Raw genomic sequence first — 13,669 nt, 5'->3', positions numbered from 1 at the left:
ATAAATAAATAAATAAATTTTTTAATGTCTATTTTTAAAAAAGAGAGAGAGAGAGAGACAGAGTGTGAGCAGGGGCAGGGGAAGGGTAGAGAGAGAGGGAAGACACAGAACTCGAAGCAGGCTCCAGACTCCACGCTGTCAGCACAGAGCCTGACGCGGGGCTCGAACTCACAAACTGTGAGATCATAACCTGAGCCGACATCAAGAGCCAGACGCTTAACCGACTGAGCCACCAGGTACCCTGAAAGATCCTCTTCTCATCAGATCTAGCCTTTTATTTGGAATCAAAATCCTTTCCATCAGTTTCCAGAAGACTCAACCTTTCCTCTTATTATTAGCTGTAACAGATCCACAGGCAGCCTTAGATGCAAGGGAAGCTGGGAAAAGGAGTATCTGTTGGGGTGGAATGGGATTACCCTGACTGGCTCATATCAGTCATGATTCATCCTCCAATGCTGTCAGAGGAACTTTATCCTATGTGAACAGAATCTGGGATCGATTAGCAGGGAAGAACGATCATATGGCGATTATACAGGCAAGCATGCCACAAAACTCAATTTACAAAATAAATATCAGTTAATGGTTGGCATGAAATGGCATGTAGTCAAGAGTTATGAAGGAATTCAAGAATGAAATTGGCCAAAATACATAACCTACACATATAAATGGCTGCCTGCTCTACCGACTGGTTTGCTGAAAATCCACCCCCCATTCATAAAAAGAACTCCATCTGGAGAAATGGCCAGTAGAGCCTAAAACAAGAGGACCTGAGACACTGAGAACCAAATTGCGTCAGAAACCCTTGAAAGAAGAGGTTACCATCCACAATTGTTTACAGTCATTATGGTTAGAGTAAGTTAGCGATTGAGTTAATGATAAGGGTCACTTAGGAGTCACTGGAGGGCAGTTTGGGACAGGATGAGGAAGAGAGGTTAGAGCATGGCAGTTGCTATAAGACAATGGTAAAGAGAAAATCAATACAGAACTTCGACAATACCATCAAGTGTGTTCATTACGCGAGACTCAAGTGTAAGGAGAGCATGGAGTTGGTGGGCTCCACCCTAGGGCAGAACTGATAAGTACATTTCCCTTAGACTAGATATACTCTGGAGAGCAGGAAGAAAACAGATCATCAATAAAACACCGAGGGATCATGCCTTTTTTTTTTTTTTTTTTTTTAAAGATACGAGCACAAGATTCTTGGATCTTGTATGAAACAGTATCCCAAAGAGAATTTCTTGGAGCCGTTCCAAGGAGCCAAATATAGCTACTATTTTATGAAAGACAGTCGGTCATTCTGAACTGGTAACTATGGTTACTATGAGCTGTTACGATAATCACGGTACCTACGGTAATAGGTTATGATAATTCTGAACTGTCTATGCAGCAAGACGTATAGAGGGGAGTGTGTGTATGTGCAAAAGATTGAATCCACCTGGGAATGACTTTTAGTATCTAACAAAGCTCTTAAAATCACAATTCTACATCTGGGACACCTGGGCTGCCCAGTCAGTTGATTGTCTGACTCTTGATTTTGGCTTAGGATATGATACCAGGGTCGTGGGAACTAGCCCCGTGTTGGGCTCCACTCTCAGCTTGGATTGTCTCTCTCCCTCTGCCCCTCCCCTGTTCATGCCTCTCTCCCTCCCTCTCTCTCTCTCTCTCTCATAAAATTTAAAAAATCACAATTCCACATCTATTGATGATCTGTCTAAACTCTTCATCTCCTATTCATTTTTCGTAGACAGGTTTAAACCTAAATGTTCCCTATTCATGGGAAAACAACATGATTCAAACAAGAGAAAACTCCTATCTGCCTACTTATTAGACAAAAAGAAGTGGGAATTTAAATAAAGAGGAACAGAATTTCTTAGTCATTAATATCATTTTCCCCCACTTGGTGCTTTTTTAATTTATTGAATGTGCTGTGATGGAATTGAGGAGATAGGGTAAGGTTAGGGGTTCATACATAAAGAGGTATTTAGGGAGCAAAGAGTATTTTTAAAGTGTCTCCGAGTAGAAAAGCATAATATGAAGAGCCTGGTTTCTCAAAGTTAAGCACCAGACCAGTGCTGTTGGGCATCTTTAAAAATGATGTTGAGGAAAAAGGACATATGGGTGTCTCACAGATAACACCAAAGAGGTGTGGAGGGAGGAAAGTCAAACTGTTGAAAAAAGATACCAGGGGTGAAGGGGAAGATACAGGAAAATCTTACAAGCCTGTGCAATCTGGAAAAAAAATGAAAAACGAATCTTAATGAAGAGAACAAGGTAACATATTTACAACATAAATAATCCAAACTTTCCCTGTAGAGTGATATCCATTAAGAAAGGATGGTTTCCTAAGGATACCTGGCCAGTGTTCTGCTAAGAACCAAGGTCAATAAAATGTTGATCATCAAAATATAAAATTGAAATGGGGCGCCAAGGTTTACTTTTCCTTTGTATAAACCATAACACTTCATTTCTTAAATGCTATGTTCAATTTTGTCCTTAAGAAGTATTTAATAGAAACGGAGTTCCAGATAAGAGCAGTTAAATGGTTTCCGGGGTGTAGGAGCTGATGTATGAAGACAGAATTCCAAAAAGCTTGCAAACTTTTCATCTGTAAAACTGGGATTCTTCATTTTTGTGCCATGGACACCTTCCACAGTCTAGTGAGCCTGTGAATGTCTTCCTGGGATAATCCTTTTAAACATATAAAATAGAATACACCATGTTACTTCAGAAACCAATGATGATACTATCTAGCTTTCAAAATATTTTTAAAAACAAACTGGTGATAAAGTAATATAGTAGCATCGTTATCAGCACAGTAAGTAACTAGGTCTGATAGTTGTAATGATTACCATAATTTCCAAGCAGCGATGAGCATAAATGATCGTCTCATACCTGCAACAATTATATGGTATGAAAATGCCTGTAGTGTCTATTGGTAGGATTTGTAATGGAAGAAAATACTAAATTTCAAGTAGATGATTGTGAGAATAAAAGTGTGCTTTTTCCCATCCAAGTTCGTGAACACGCTGGATTTCTTCCTCAGGTCCCTTAGGGGTTTGGGAACCCAAAACTAAGTAACCTTGCCATGACATCAAGGGCTGAGAAAGAATGTGGCCAATGCTGATCATGTCACGAATGATGTAGATGAAGCAAACTTTGTTTCACAGGGCCCCAAACACGAAGATAGGTGGCCAGGAAAGAATAAGAAACATGAGTGAATTCAGGACCCAAAAAAGGCAATTTTAGCAACAAGCCTGAGACACTGGGTGTTGTATGGAAGTAATGAACCACTAAATTCTACTCCTGAAACTAATATTACACTGTAACATTAAACTAACTGGAGTTTGAATAAAAACTGGAAACAAACAAAAAACAAACAACAAGCCTTAGAAAGATATGAACCTCATTATTTTGGTAGATTGTAATGACTGGAAATACAGAAAGATTCAAAAAGAGTTTGGACATCATATGTTTTCACTCATGTGTGGAACTTGAGAAACCTAACAGAAGACCATGGGGGAGAGGAAGAGGAAAAAACAGTTACAGAGAAGGACAGAGGCAAACCAAAAGAGACTCTTAAATACACAGAACAGACTGAGAGTTGATGGGAGGGGAGCGGGGGAGAGGGAAAAATGGGTGATGGGCATTGAGGAGGGCACTTGCTGGGATGAGCACTGGGTGTTGTATGTAAGCGATGAATCGTGGGAATCTACCCCCAAAACCAAGAGCACACTTTACACACTGTATGTTAGCCAATTTGATAATAAATTATATTAAAAAGAAAAAGAGTTTAGACAAAGTTGTCCATTTTAGCCATAAAAAAAACTCAAAGAGGAGAAGACTGAAGGCACTTAACCTTCAAGATTCACATTAGGAAAGATGATGAGAGAGGCACCTGGGTGGCTCAGTAGGTTAAGCGTCCGACTTCAGCTCAGGTCATGATCTCATGGTTCGTGGGTTCAAGCCCCATGTCAGGATCTGTGCTGACAGCTCGGAGCCTGGAGCCTGCTTCGGATTCTGTCTCGCTTGCTCTCTGCCCCTCCCCCACTCGTGTTCTGTCTCCTCTGTCTCTCAAAAAAATGAATAAACATTAACAAAAAAATTTAACAAAAAAGGAAAGATGAGAAGAACCTTCCAACACATCATTTGTAGCGCAAGAAAAAGTTGGGGGTCGGTGGGTCTGAATCAGTATCACTCACAGTATTTCTCACCTTCTTTAGGAATCTGCTCTTGTTCTGATTCAATTTTTTTTCTCTGCTCACAATGAAAACAAACTGCAACATAATCCACAGTAACTGTGTATGTGTATTTCACCACAGACCCTAGCTTCAGGTAGGTACTAAGGTACCTAAGCTTCAGGTACTAAGCACTAAAATCTTGTGCTCCAGCTGTTGACTTAAGGCGTATTTTATAAGCCACAAAATATCATATTTGCAATGAAGTGGACAGAGACTGAATGCAACCTGGACTCAGAGGCAGGGTCCTCCCGACAGCCTTTGTTCTAATAGAAACTTAAACCTGTATGGAATGCCTATCCAGGCTTACCTGGTTCTACCTTGCCCTCTCCACCCAGCACATACCCATCCTACCCCACTCAGGAATTAAAAGGCCCTGAAATTGTTATTCTATTTCCTCTCCCTCTTTAATAGAGAACCAACGATCTTCATCTGTTCTGCATCTCTCTCAATTCGTGTCAGATGCAAAACTGACAATGAAATTGGCAGGGGTCCCTGGGGCCCCAGGGCCTCTCTGAGACTCATGGCAGGAGAAAAGCGTTGTCTGGTCATGGCTGTTTTTATCCTCAGACTTTCCACCCTCTGACTCCCTTTATTTCCTGAGTTAGTCACCAAGTCTGAACAGCAGCCAAAGCCCTGACAATATTAGCAAGAACATTTGATTCCTTCAATAAAACTGGAGATGGCCCTGAAAAATGATCAGTGTTCACCTGGCTCTCCCTCTGCCTTCCCCAGGGGACAGTCCTTCATCCCTTCTACCCATTTCATCATGGCAACAGAGAGTCTGCCAGAAGGCAGTGGTTTACCCAGGCAGGCTGCCTTTCACGAATATTTTTCATTAACACAAACAACTTTGTTTCTTCTAAGCAAAACAACAACAACAAAAAAAATTAAAAATCAAAGGGTAAAAAGATTAATCTTAAATGGACAGCAGCTCGAATCTCTTAAGCCTGTAAGGATATTCCAGATCAGTTCACATAAAGGGTGGAGAAGAAAGAACACCTGGAGCCCCGCAAAGAGGACAGACAAGGGAGAAACTCAGAGAAATGCCTCAGAAGGAGATGGTACAAAGGGCACTGGCTCAGGAATAAGTAAAGGACGGAAACAGACAAGTAATTTACTAATAAATAAAGGAGAGAGCAGGGCAGAAAGATGGGTTGCCACGGTAAGTCTCTCAAGGCTTAAAAGGATTTGCTTTGGGAGGTTAATAATAGAGGGGAGTGGGTGCATAGGGAGGAAGGAGCCACCAAAGAATACAAGGAGCCTCCACCAAATGAAAACTTCTCTCCTGAGCAGGTGTGCACGTACCTACGCATGTGCTTGTGCGCACTGTCACACACATACGCTCTAACTCCTCAACTTCCCATTTTCCCGACTAAACTGGGACTAGTAGGCTGCTTCATTATTTTGTCAGAACCATGGTCAGACCGACAGTGAGGTTCAAGGGTTGTGGCAGGAGGCCGAAGAGGTCTTCCTGCGTATGACAATCACCACAGCACCAAGAACCTTCCCAATGAATGCAGCATGAGGTCATACGTCCCTTAATGTTCTGTGAGGATAGCTTATTCTACAACAACTAAACAAAAAATGACGGAATTTGGAAGGCTATATAGTAAGCTCAAAGTAGGATGTATACTAATACCCAAAGCATGTATGTTGCTACTGCCTACCGGAGTCTTTATAAGTCACAGACCCCACACTGTGGAGCAAGGCAGTGGCGGGGACAAAGACCATTCCTTGAAGCCTACCAGAAAGATGAGTGCTAGTTTTCTGTTTTGCTTTGTGAATAATTAGATGCCCACATTTCACTTTCTTTTGATCCTCCCGGCCCTATGAGCTAGAGAGGGTAGGTTCATTCCTCTTTAGCTAATAAGGAAACCAAGACTTCAAAGAAGGAATGAGATTTCCTCAAGGTCAACTGGCTATTAAGTGGCAAAGCAACATCTGGCATCAAGTCTAATGATGAATACATGATACTCTGCTGCCTGTCCATCAGTATAATTAAAATATACTTAATGTTTTCCGCTTCTTTCCGGTTTGATTTCGTTCATTCCATTAATATTTAGTAAGCGCTACTTTCTGGACAAAGTTGAAAAGAAACTGTCTTACAAGAGGTCTCAGAAAATCAACACAACAATAATGAGACTATAATGATGCGGCGGGATGGGAACAGGAGAGGAGCGACAGGGCTCACACGTGAAGTAGAAATAAAAGTCTGAAGTCATTATAAATGGCAGCAATGGCGTGTGTTTGGAGTTTCATACACAACTTCTAAATAATGTAGGTGTCTGCTTGAGAATAACCTGCCCTCAAAGAAAGCTCAGAACTTTAGGCAGACCAACGGCAGAGGGGTGGTTCTTGTCAAAGGGAACAGTGTGTGTAAGGGAAAAGAGTTGATAAAGACTGGTATATTCAAGGAACTATCAGTGTATTCAAGAACTATCAGTGGAGGCCAATTTTGTTCAAGAAAAAAAATGTGAGGATGAGCCTGGAGAGACGGTAGGTGATGGGAAGCCTACTCAAAAAGGGTCTTGCATGGTGCAGAAAGATGTTTAGCTATGAGCCTTTAGGCTGAGGGGATCCATGGAGGCATCTTCACAGGGCAGTGACGCGACCAAATGTGCTTGTTGGAGAACATCCTGGCAGCAGTATGGACTTAACCAACAGCCTGGCAGAGAAGGAGGAATTGAGGCAGGTGGACCAGCAAGAAGACTGTGTTGTAGTCATGGCAACAGATGAAGGGGACTCAACCGAGGTAGCAGAGATGCCTCCAGGAAGCGTTTAAAAGTGAAATCTAGGGGTGCCTGGGTGGCTCAGTCGGTTGAGTGTCCCACTCTTGATTTTGGTTCAGGTCATGATCTCACGAGTCATGAGACTGAGCCCCATATCCGGGTCTGCGCTAACAGTGTGGAACCTGCTTGGAATTCTCTCTTCCTTTGTCCCTCCCCCAATCACATACACACTTTCTAAATAAATAAATATTTTTAAAATCTTTAAAAAATAAATAAAAGTAAAATGCACAGAGCTTTGTGTTTGAACGTAGGAATGAAGGAGAGCAAGCCACCCAAAACAATGCTTGCTAAATACTTTGAAAACAACCTTGAATGCCTGAAAACAGAGACTGTGTCCCATTCATCTTTGGCTGTCTCCTTTCTCATATTGACCTGGGCACATTTGGGGTGTTCAACTTCTGTGAAATGGCGATGTTCTCTAATCGTTATATGCCTCTGCAGAGGCACTTTGAAGGTGGGAACCATCAGCTGCATCTTTGTTTCCTATCTCTGAGGACACCTGCCTCAGAGATCTGAAGTCAAGAGGTGTTTAGAAAGGTCATAAAATTAGGAAAATTCTCCAGATTAAAAAAAACAACAACAACAACAAAACAAAACAGAACAAAACGACATGAGACATAAAAGCAAAGCAGACTTCTAGACTGAAGTGAAAGAGTGAAATAATGCTGGACTTTGGGCAAATTATTTGCAAAAATGGCCACACTCATTCTATTTTCCTCCCTGAATCCACATTCATAATGTTGAAAAAGAAAACCAAAGCAGGAGGCACCACAATCCCAGACTTTAGCCTCTACTACCAAGCTGTAATCATCAAGACAGCATGGTATTGGCACAGAAACAGACACATAGACCAATGGAATATAATAGAGAACCCAGAATTGGACCCACAAATGTATGGCCAACTAATCTTTGACAAAGGAGGAAAGAGTATCCATTGGAAAAAAGACAGTCTCTTTAACAAATGGTGCTGGGAGAAGTGGACAGCAACATGCAGAAGAATGAATGGACCACTTTCTTACTCCGTACACAAAAATAAACTCAAATGGATGAAAGACCTAAATGTGAGACAGGAAACCATTAAAATCCTAGAGGAGAAAGCAGGCAAAAACCTCTTTGACCTCGGCCGCAGCAACTTCTTACTCATTATGTCTCCGAAGGCAAAGGAAGTAAAAGCAAAAATGAACTATAGGGACCTCATCAAGATAAAAAGCTTCTGCACAGCAAAGGAAACAATCAGCAAAACTAAAAGGCAACTGATGGAATGGGAGAAGATACTTGCAAATGACATATAGGATAAAGGGTTAGTATCCAAAATCTATAAAGAACTTACCAAACTCAACACCTAAAAACCAAATAATCCAGTGAAGAAATGAATAAGACATGAATAGCCACTTCTCCAAAGACATCCAGATGGCCAACAGACACATGAAAAGATGCTCAACATCACTCATCATCAGGGAAATACAAATCAAAACCACATTGAGATACCACCTCACACTGTGGGTCAGAGTGGATAAAATTAACAACTCAGGAAACAACATATGTTGGCGAGGATGTGGGGAAATGGGAACCCTCTTGCACTGTTAGTGTGAATGCAAACTGGTGCAGATGCTCTGGAAAACAGTGTGGAGGTTCCCAAGAAATTAAAAATAGAATTACCCTACGACCCAGCAATAGCACTACTAGGAATTTATCCAAAGGATACAGAAGTGCTGATTCATAGGGGCACATGTACTCCAATATTTATAGCAGCGCTATCAACAATAGCCAAATTATGGAAACAGCCCAAGTGTCCATCAACTGATGAATGGATAAAGAAGATGTGGTTTATATATACAATGGAATACTACTTGGCAATGAAAAAGAATGAAATCTGGCCATTTGCAACAACGCGGATGGAACTGGAGGGTATTATGCTGAGTGAAATAAGTCAGTCAGAGAAAGACAGATATCATATGTTTTCACCCGTATGTGGAATTTGAGAAACTTAATAGAAGACCATGGGGGAAGTGATGGGGGAAAAATAGTTTCAAACAGAGAGGGAGGCGAACCATAAGAGACTCTTAAATACAAAGAACAAACTGAAGGTTGATGGGGGGTAGGGAAAAATGAGAAATGGGCACTGAGGAGGGCACTTGTTAGGATTAGCCCTGGGTGTTGTATGTAAGCAATGAATGATGGCAACCTACTCCCAAAGCCAAGAGCATACTCTTTACACTCTATGTTAGCTAACTCGACAATAAATTATATTTAAAAATTAATTGATTGATTGATTAAATTAAATGTGACTTTGAAAACCTTCCTGTCAAGGGGTGGAATTTGTTTCCCCACCCCTGCAATCTAGGCTGAGCTCATGGATTACTCTGAGCAACAGAATGCAGCAAAAGTGACCTTGTACTTGCACATGGGTGCCTTGAACACCGCTGCTCTCTCAGGACCCTGCCAAGCTGCCATGTGAACAAGCCTGTGGGAGAATGAGAAACCCCACAGAACAGAGACCAGCTATTCCAGTGGAGGCCATGTGGGATTAGTCAGCCCTCAGCCAACCTCAGCTGACAGCAGATGCCAGGAGTGAGCTCTTGAAGATGAGAAGAAACTGACCAGCTGAGCCCAGCCCACACTGCCAACTCAGAAAGTCATGAGTTAAATAATTTTTGTTTTAAGCCACTAGGGTTTTGCTACATTTACAAAAGCTATGGCTAGACTCATCTTTTTTTTTTTTTTAATTTATTTATTTTGAGAGAGAAAGAGGGTGTTAGCAGAGGGAAGGGGCAGAGAGGGGGAGATAGAGAGAATCCCAAGCAGGCTCTGAACTGTCAGTATGGAGCCCCGCACAGGGCTTGAACTCACGAACCTTGAGATCATGACCTGGGCCGAAGTCAAGAGTTGGACACTTAACCAACTGAGCCACCCAGGCACCCCTAGGCTAATCTTTGTAAAAGCAGTATGGAAGACACTCTTCCTTGGCTTTCAGCTTTGAAGGAAACTGGTGCTCCAACCACTCTGGAGACCAGTTCCAGAGATACAGAACTTTGGTCACTGCACTGCTAACACCACTCCATCTATGACCCACATGGCAATAAGATTTGCTCAAAATGACATCAGTGTGTACTCGGATCGCATGTTGCAGGACTTCCCAGGAATGGTTTCATACCTGGAAGTAAAGGAAATTCTTTGAGGGATGGGCAAGACCCCTACAGTTTTCAAGCACTATACAACCTTCAGGGAAGTATGTATTTATGGGTGTATTAGAAAAATAAAACCCATGTAAAAAGTATGTATGGATATTTTACGTACTCCTTGTCTGAAATATTTCATAATTTAAAATAAAAATTTTTAACCAGGTAAAAATATATTACATTTTCTTACTTTAATAACCCTTTTATTCTCTCCTTTATATTGTTTCCAGGGATCCTATATTAATATTGCTTGTATAATTACTGGTTGTGTGTAATTGTGTAATTACTGGTTTCCCTATGTCTTTTTTTTTTTTTTTAACTGTGGTATGTTAAAGGTGGGAACTATGTCTTATTCATCTCTGTATCTTCAAGCCCAATACAGTGCCAGGCACACATTATGGGTGGGTATGTAGATCGACGGGTAGGTAGCTGGGTAGATGGGTGGGTTAGTGAAGGGATGGGTCAAATGGATGGATGGATGGATGGGTGGTGGATGGGTAGATGGGTGGGTAAATGGATGGGTGGAGACGTGGGTGGCTGGGTAGAATAATTCTTCCTCAAGGATCTGGGAATATTGGGAACTCAATACATGCTGACTGGGCCACCAACAAGGCTTCCTACCACATTCTTCCCCACCACCAACACTCCCATAATCTTAGCCTGCTATGTTTTCCTTTCTTCCAAAGCAATGTACGCTTTTGGACACATCAGATAAGTCACCTCCCTGTTTTGTTTACTGCCTATCTGCCAATCACCAGAATGTAAACTCCATGAGGCAGAATCTTTGTCTGCTTTGCTCACTGTCATAACCCAAGTACCACAGACAGTGCCTGGAACACAGCAAGAGCTCAAAACATACATACTGAATGTCTGAATGTGACCTTGTCCATCTCAATTTTTTTGGAGCCTGACCAACATGTGTCTGTATCCCTTTCCTGTTTGTCTAGCTTCTCCTGTGAGGTATCTGCTTTTAAGATGATCCACCAGTTACTTGTTCTACCCGCAGATATAGGTTGACCAAAAAGAAATTGAAACAGTCCCCTTGAGTAATATACATTTAAAAATATGCAGTGTTTTGGGTGCCTGGGTGGCGCAGTCGGTTGAGCGTCCGACTTCAGCTCAGGTCACGATCTCGCGGTCCGGGAGTTTGAGCCCCGCGTCGGGCTCTGGGCTGATGGCTCAGAGCCTGGAGCCTGTTTCCGATTCTGTGTCTCCCTCTCTCTCTGCCCCGCCCCCGTTCATACTCTGTCTCTCCCTGTCTCAAAAATAAATAAATGTTAAAAAAAATTTTTTTTAATATGCAATGTTTTGAGGTGCTTGGGTGGCTCAGTCAGTTAAATGTCTGACTCTTGATCTCCATTGAGGTCATGACCTCATGGTTTGTGGGACTGAGCCCCACATCAGGCTCTGCATTGGCAGCACATAGCCTGCTTGAGATTCTCTCTCTCTTTCTCTTTGCCCTTCCCCCCCTCAAAATAAATAAACTTTTAAAAAACTTTAAAAATATGTAATGTTTTTTGGCAATCTAAAAATCTGAACAAGGTGGATCCAGAGAAAGTATACATCAGAAATAGAATACTTAAGGGTGCCTGGGTGGCTCAGTCATTAAGCATCTGACTTCAGCTCAGGTCATGATCTCATGATTTGTGACTATGAGTCCCACTTGATGTGAGCTCAAGTCCCACTTCGGGTAAAACATGAACCCAGCTTCTCTCTCTCTCTCTCTCCCTTCTCTCTCTCTCCCTCTGCCCCTCCTGAAATTCATGCTCTCTTTCTGTCCCTTGTTTACTTGTATCCTCTCTGTCTCTCGAAAGAAAGAAAGAAAGAAAGAAAGAAAGAAAGAAAGAAAGAAAGAAAGAAAGAAAGAAAAGAAAAGAAAAGAAAAGAAAAGAAAAGAGAAAAGAAATAGAATACTTAAAAATATAGAACATTTCTGGGGCGCCTGGGTGGCTCAGTTGGTTGAGCGTCTGACTTCGGCTCAGGTCATGATCTCACAGTTCGTGGGTTCGAGCCCCACTTTGGGCTCTGTGCTGACACCTTGCTAGGAGCCTGGAGCCTGCTTCGGATTCTGTGTCTCCTTCTCTCTCTGCCCCTCCCCAGCTCATGCTTTGTCTCACTCTGTTTCTCAAAAATAAATAAATGTAAAAAAAAAAAAAAAAGTTAAAAAAAATGTAGAACATTTCCGGTTTATAAATAAAAGCTACATTATTATCTATGAATCAATAACAACATCAATTAAGTATGAAATAAAGTGAAGAAGAGTCTGATGGAAAAACTACAAAATGTTTTCAAACTACAGTGAAACCTTGGTTTGCGAGTATAATTCATTCCAGAAACATGCTTGTAATCCAAAACACTTGTATATCAAAGCGAAGATCCCCGTAAGAAATAATGGAAACTCAGAGGATTTGTTCTACAACCCAAAAATATTCATATAAAAAGGATTACAACACTGTAATTTAATACAAAATAATAAAGAAAATACAAAGTATAAAGAAAAATAAATTAACTCGCACTTACCTTTGAAAACGCTCGTGGCTGGGGTGAGAGAGACAAGAGAGAGGAGGGTTATTGTGTAGGACGACTTTCACTATCACTAACGGATGTTGACTACACTACATATTAATAAACTCTTGTCACAGACTGTATTTAAAGTAACTGGCAATAAGGCGGCAGAGGAAAGGGTCTATATTTGCAGCCAGCCTGACCTAGAATGAAGCAAAGCGTTCCTAAGCTCACTCTTGCATGGAAAAGCAAAGAACTATCCATAGGTGCTTTGAAGTGACAAAAAATACACGAGTGCCAGTTGTGGGTACCTTCCAACATTCTGAAAAATCACCGATTTCTGCCAAACACCATGGCCTGAGACCAAGCATCTGAGCATGGGAGACGATCACCCACAATCCCACAGTGAGTGAGTGAGTGTGAGAGAGAGAGAGAGAGAGAGAGAGAGAGAGAGAGAGAGAGAAGAACCATTGGCTCAGTTGTGGTCATGTGACATTCAGCATCACGTACTAATTGTATTGCAAGACATCGCTTGTTTATCAAGTTAAAATGAAATGTTGGCTCGTCTTGCGGAACACTCGCAAAACAAGCTACTCTCAATCCAAGGTTTTGCTATATTATTTGTGGGCCTGTTTCCTTTGCCTGAGTGTCAATCATGTGGGAACGCACCACGGTTCGTCAGTCATCGCTACATGCCCCTGGTACCTGGTCATGAACTCTACCTGTCACTCTCTTAATGGGATTCTGATAGGTTCTTTGGTGTCAATTCTGCTGACTCATGCCCTGATGGCTTTGTAACCTAGTTAAGGGTTCATTAGCTTAACTAGGCTAAAGCTATTCTCTTTCAGAGAAAATCAGCCTCCCGCCCAGGGTAAGACACATTATCTGAAATTGTTCCTTTTCTTCACAGATCCATTTCAAACTCTCCTATTCTGATTTCTTTGTAACCTAGTTAAGG

General features: G+C 41.6%; 1 protein-coding gene and 1 non-coding gene across 3 annotated transcripts in view; one reads left to right on the top strand and one right to left on the bottom strand.

Moving 5' to 3' along the window:
* The window catches only part of TMEM178B (transmembrane protein 178B), a 359,499-nt gene that overhangs the window by 109,718 nt on the left and 236,112 nt on the right, over nt 1-13,669 (bottom strand). The gene's annotated exons all lie outside the window — the stretch shown is intronic.
* TRNAR-UCG lies at nt 12,147-12,231 on the top strand. Its single transcript has one exon. It is a non-coding gene; the product is annotated as a tRNA-Arg (tRNA).

Source organism: Felis catus, chromosome A2, assembly GCF_018350175.1.
Source record: "Felis catus isolate Fca126 chromosome A2, F.catus_Fca126_mat1.0, whole genome shotgun sequence".
NCBI lineage: Eukaryota > Metazoa > Chordata > Mammalia > Carnivora > Felidae > Felis > Felis catus.
This window is presented reverse-complemented; position numbering and strand designations above follow the sequence as displayed.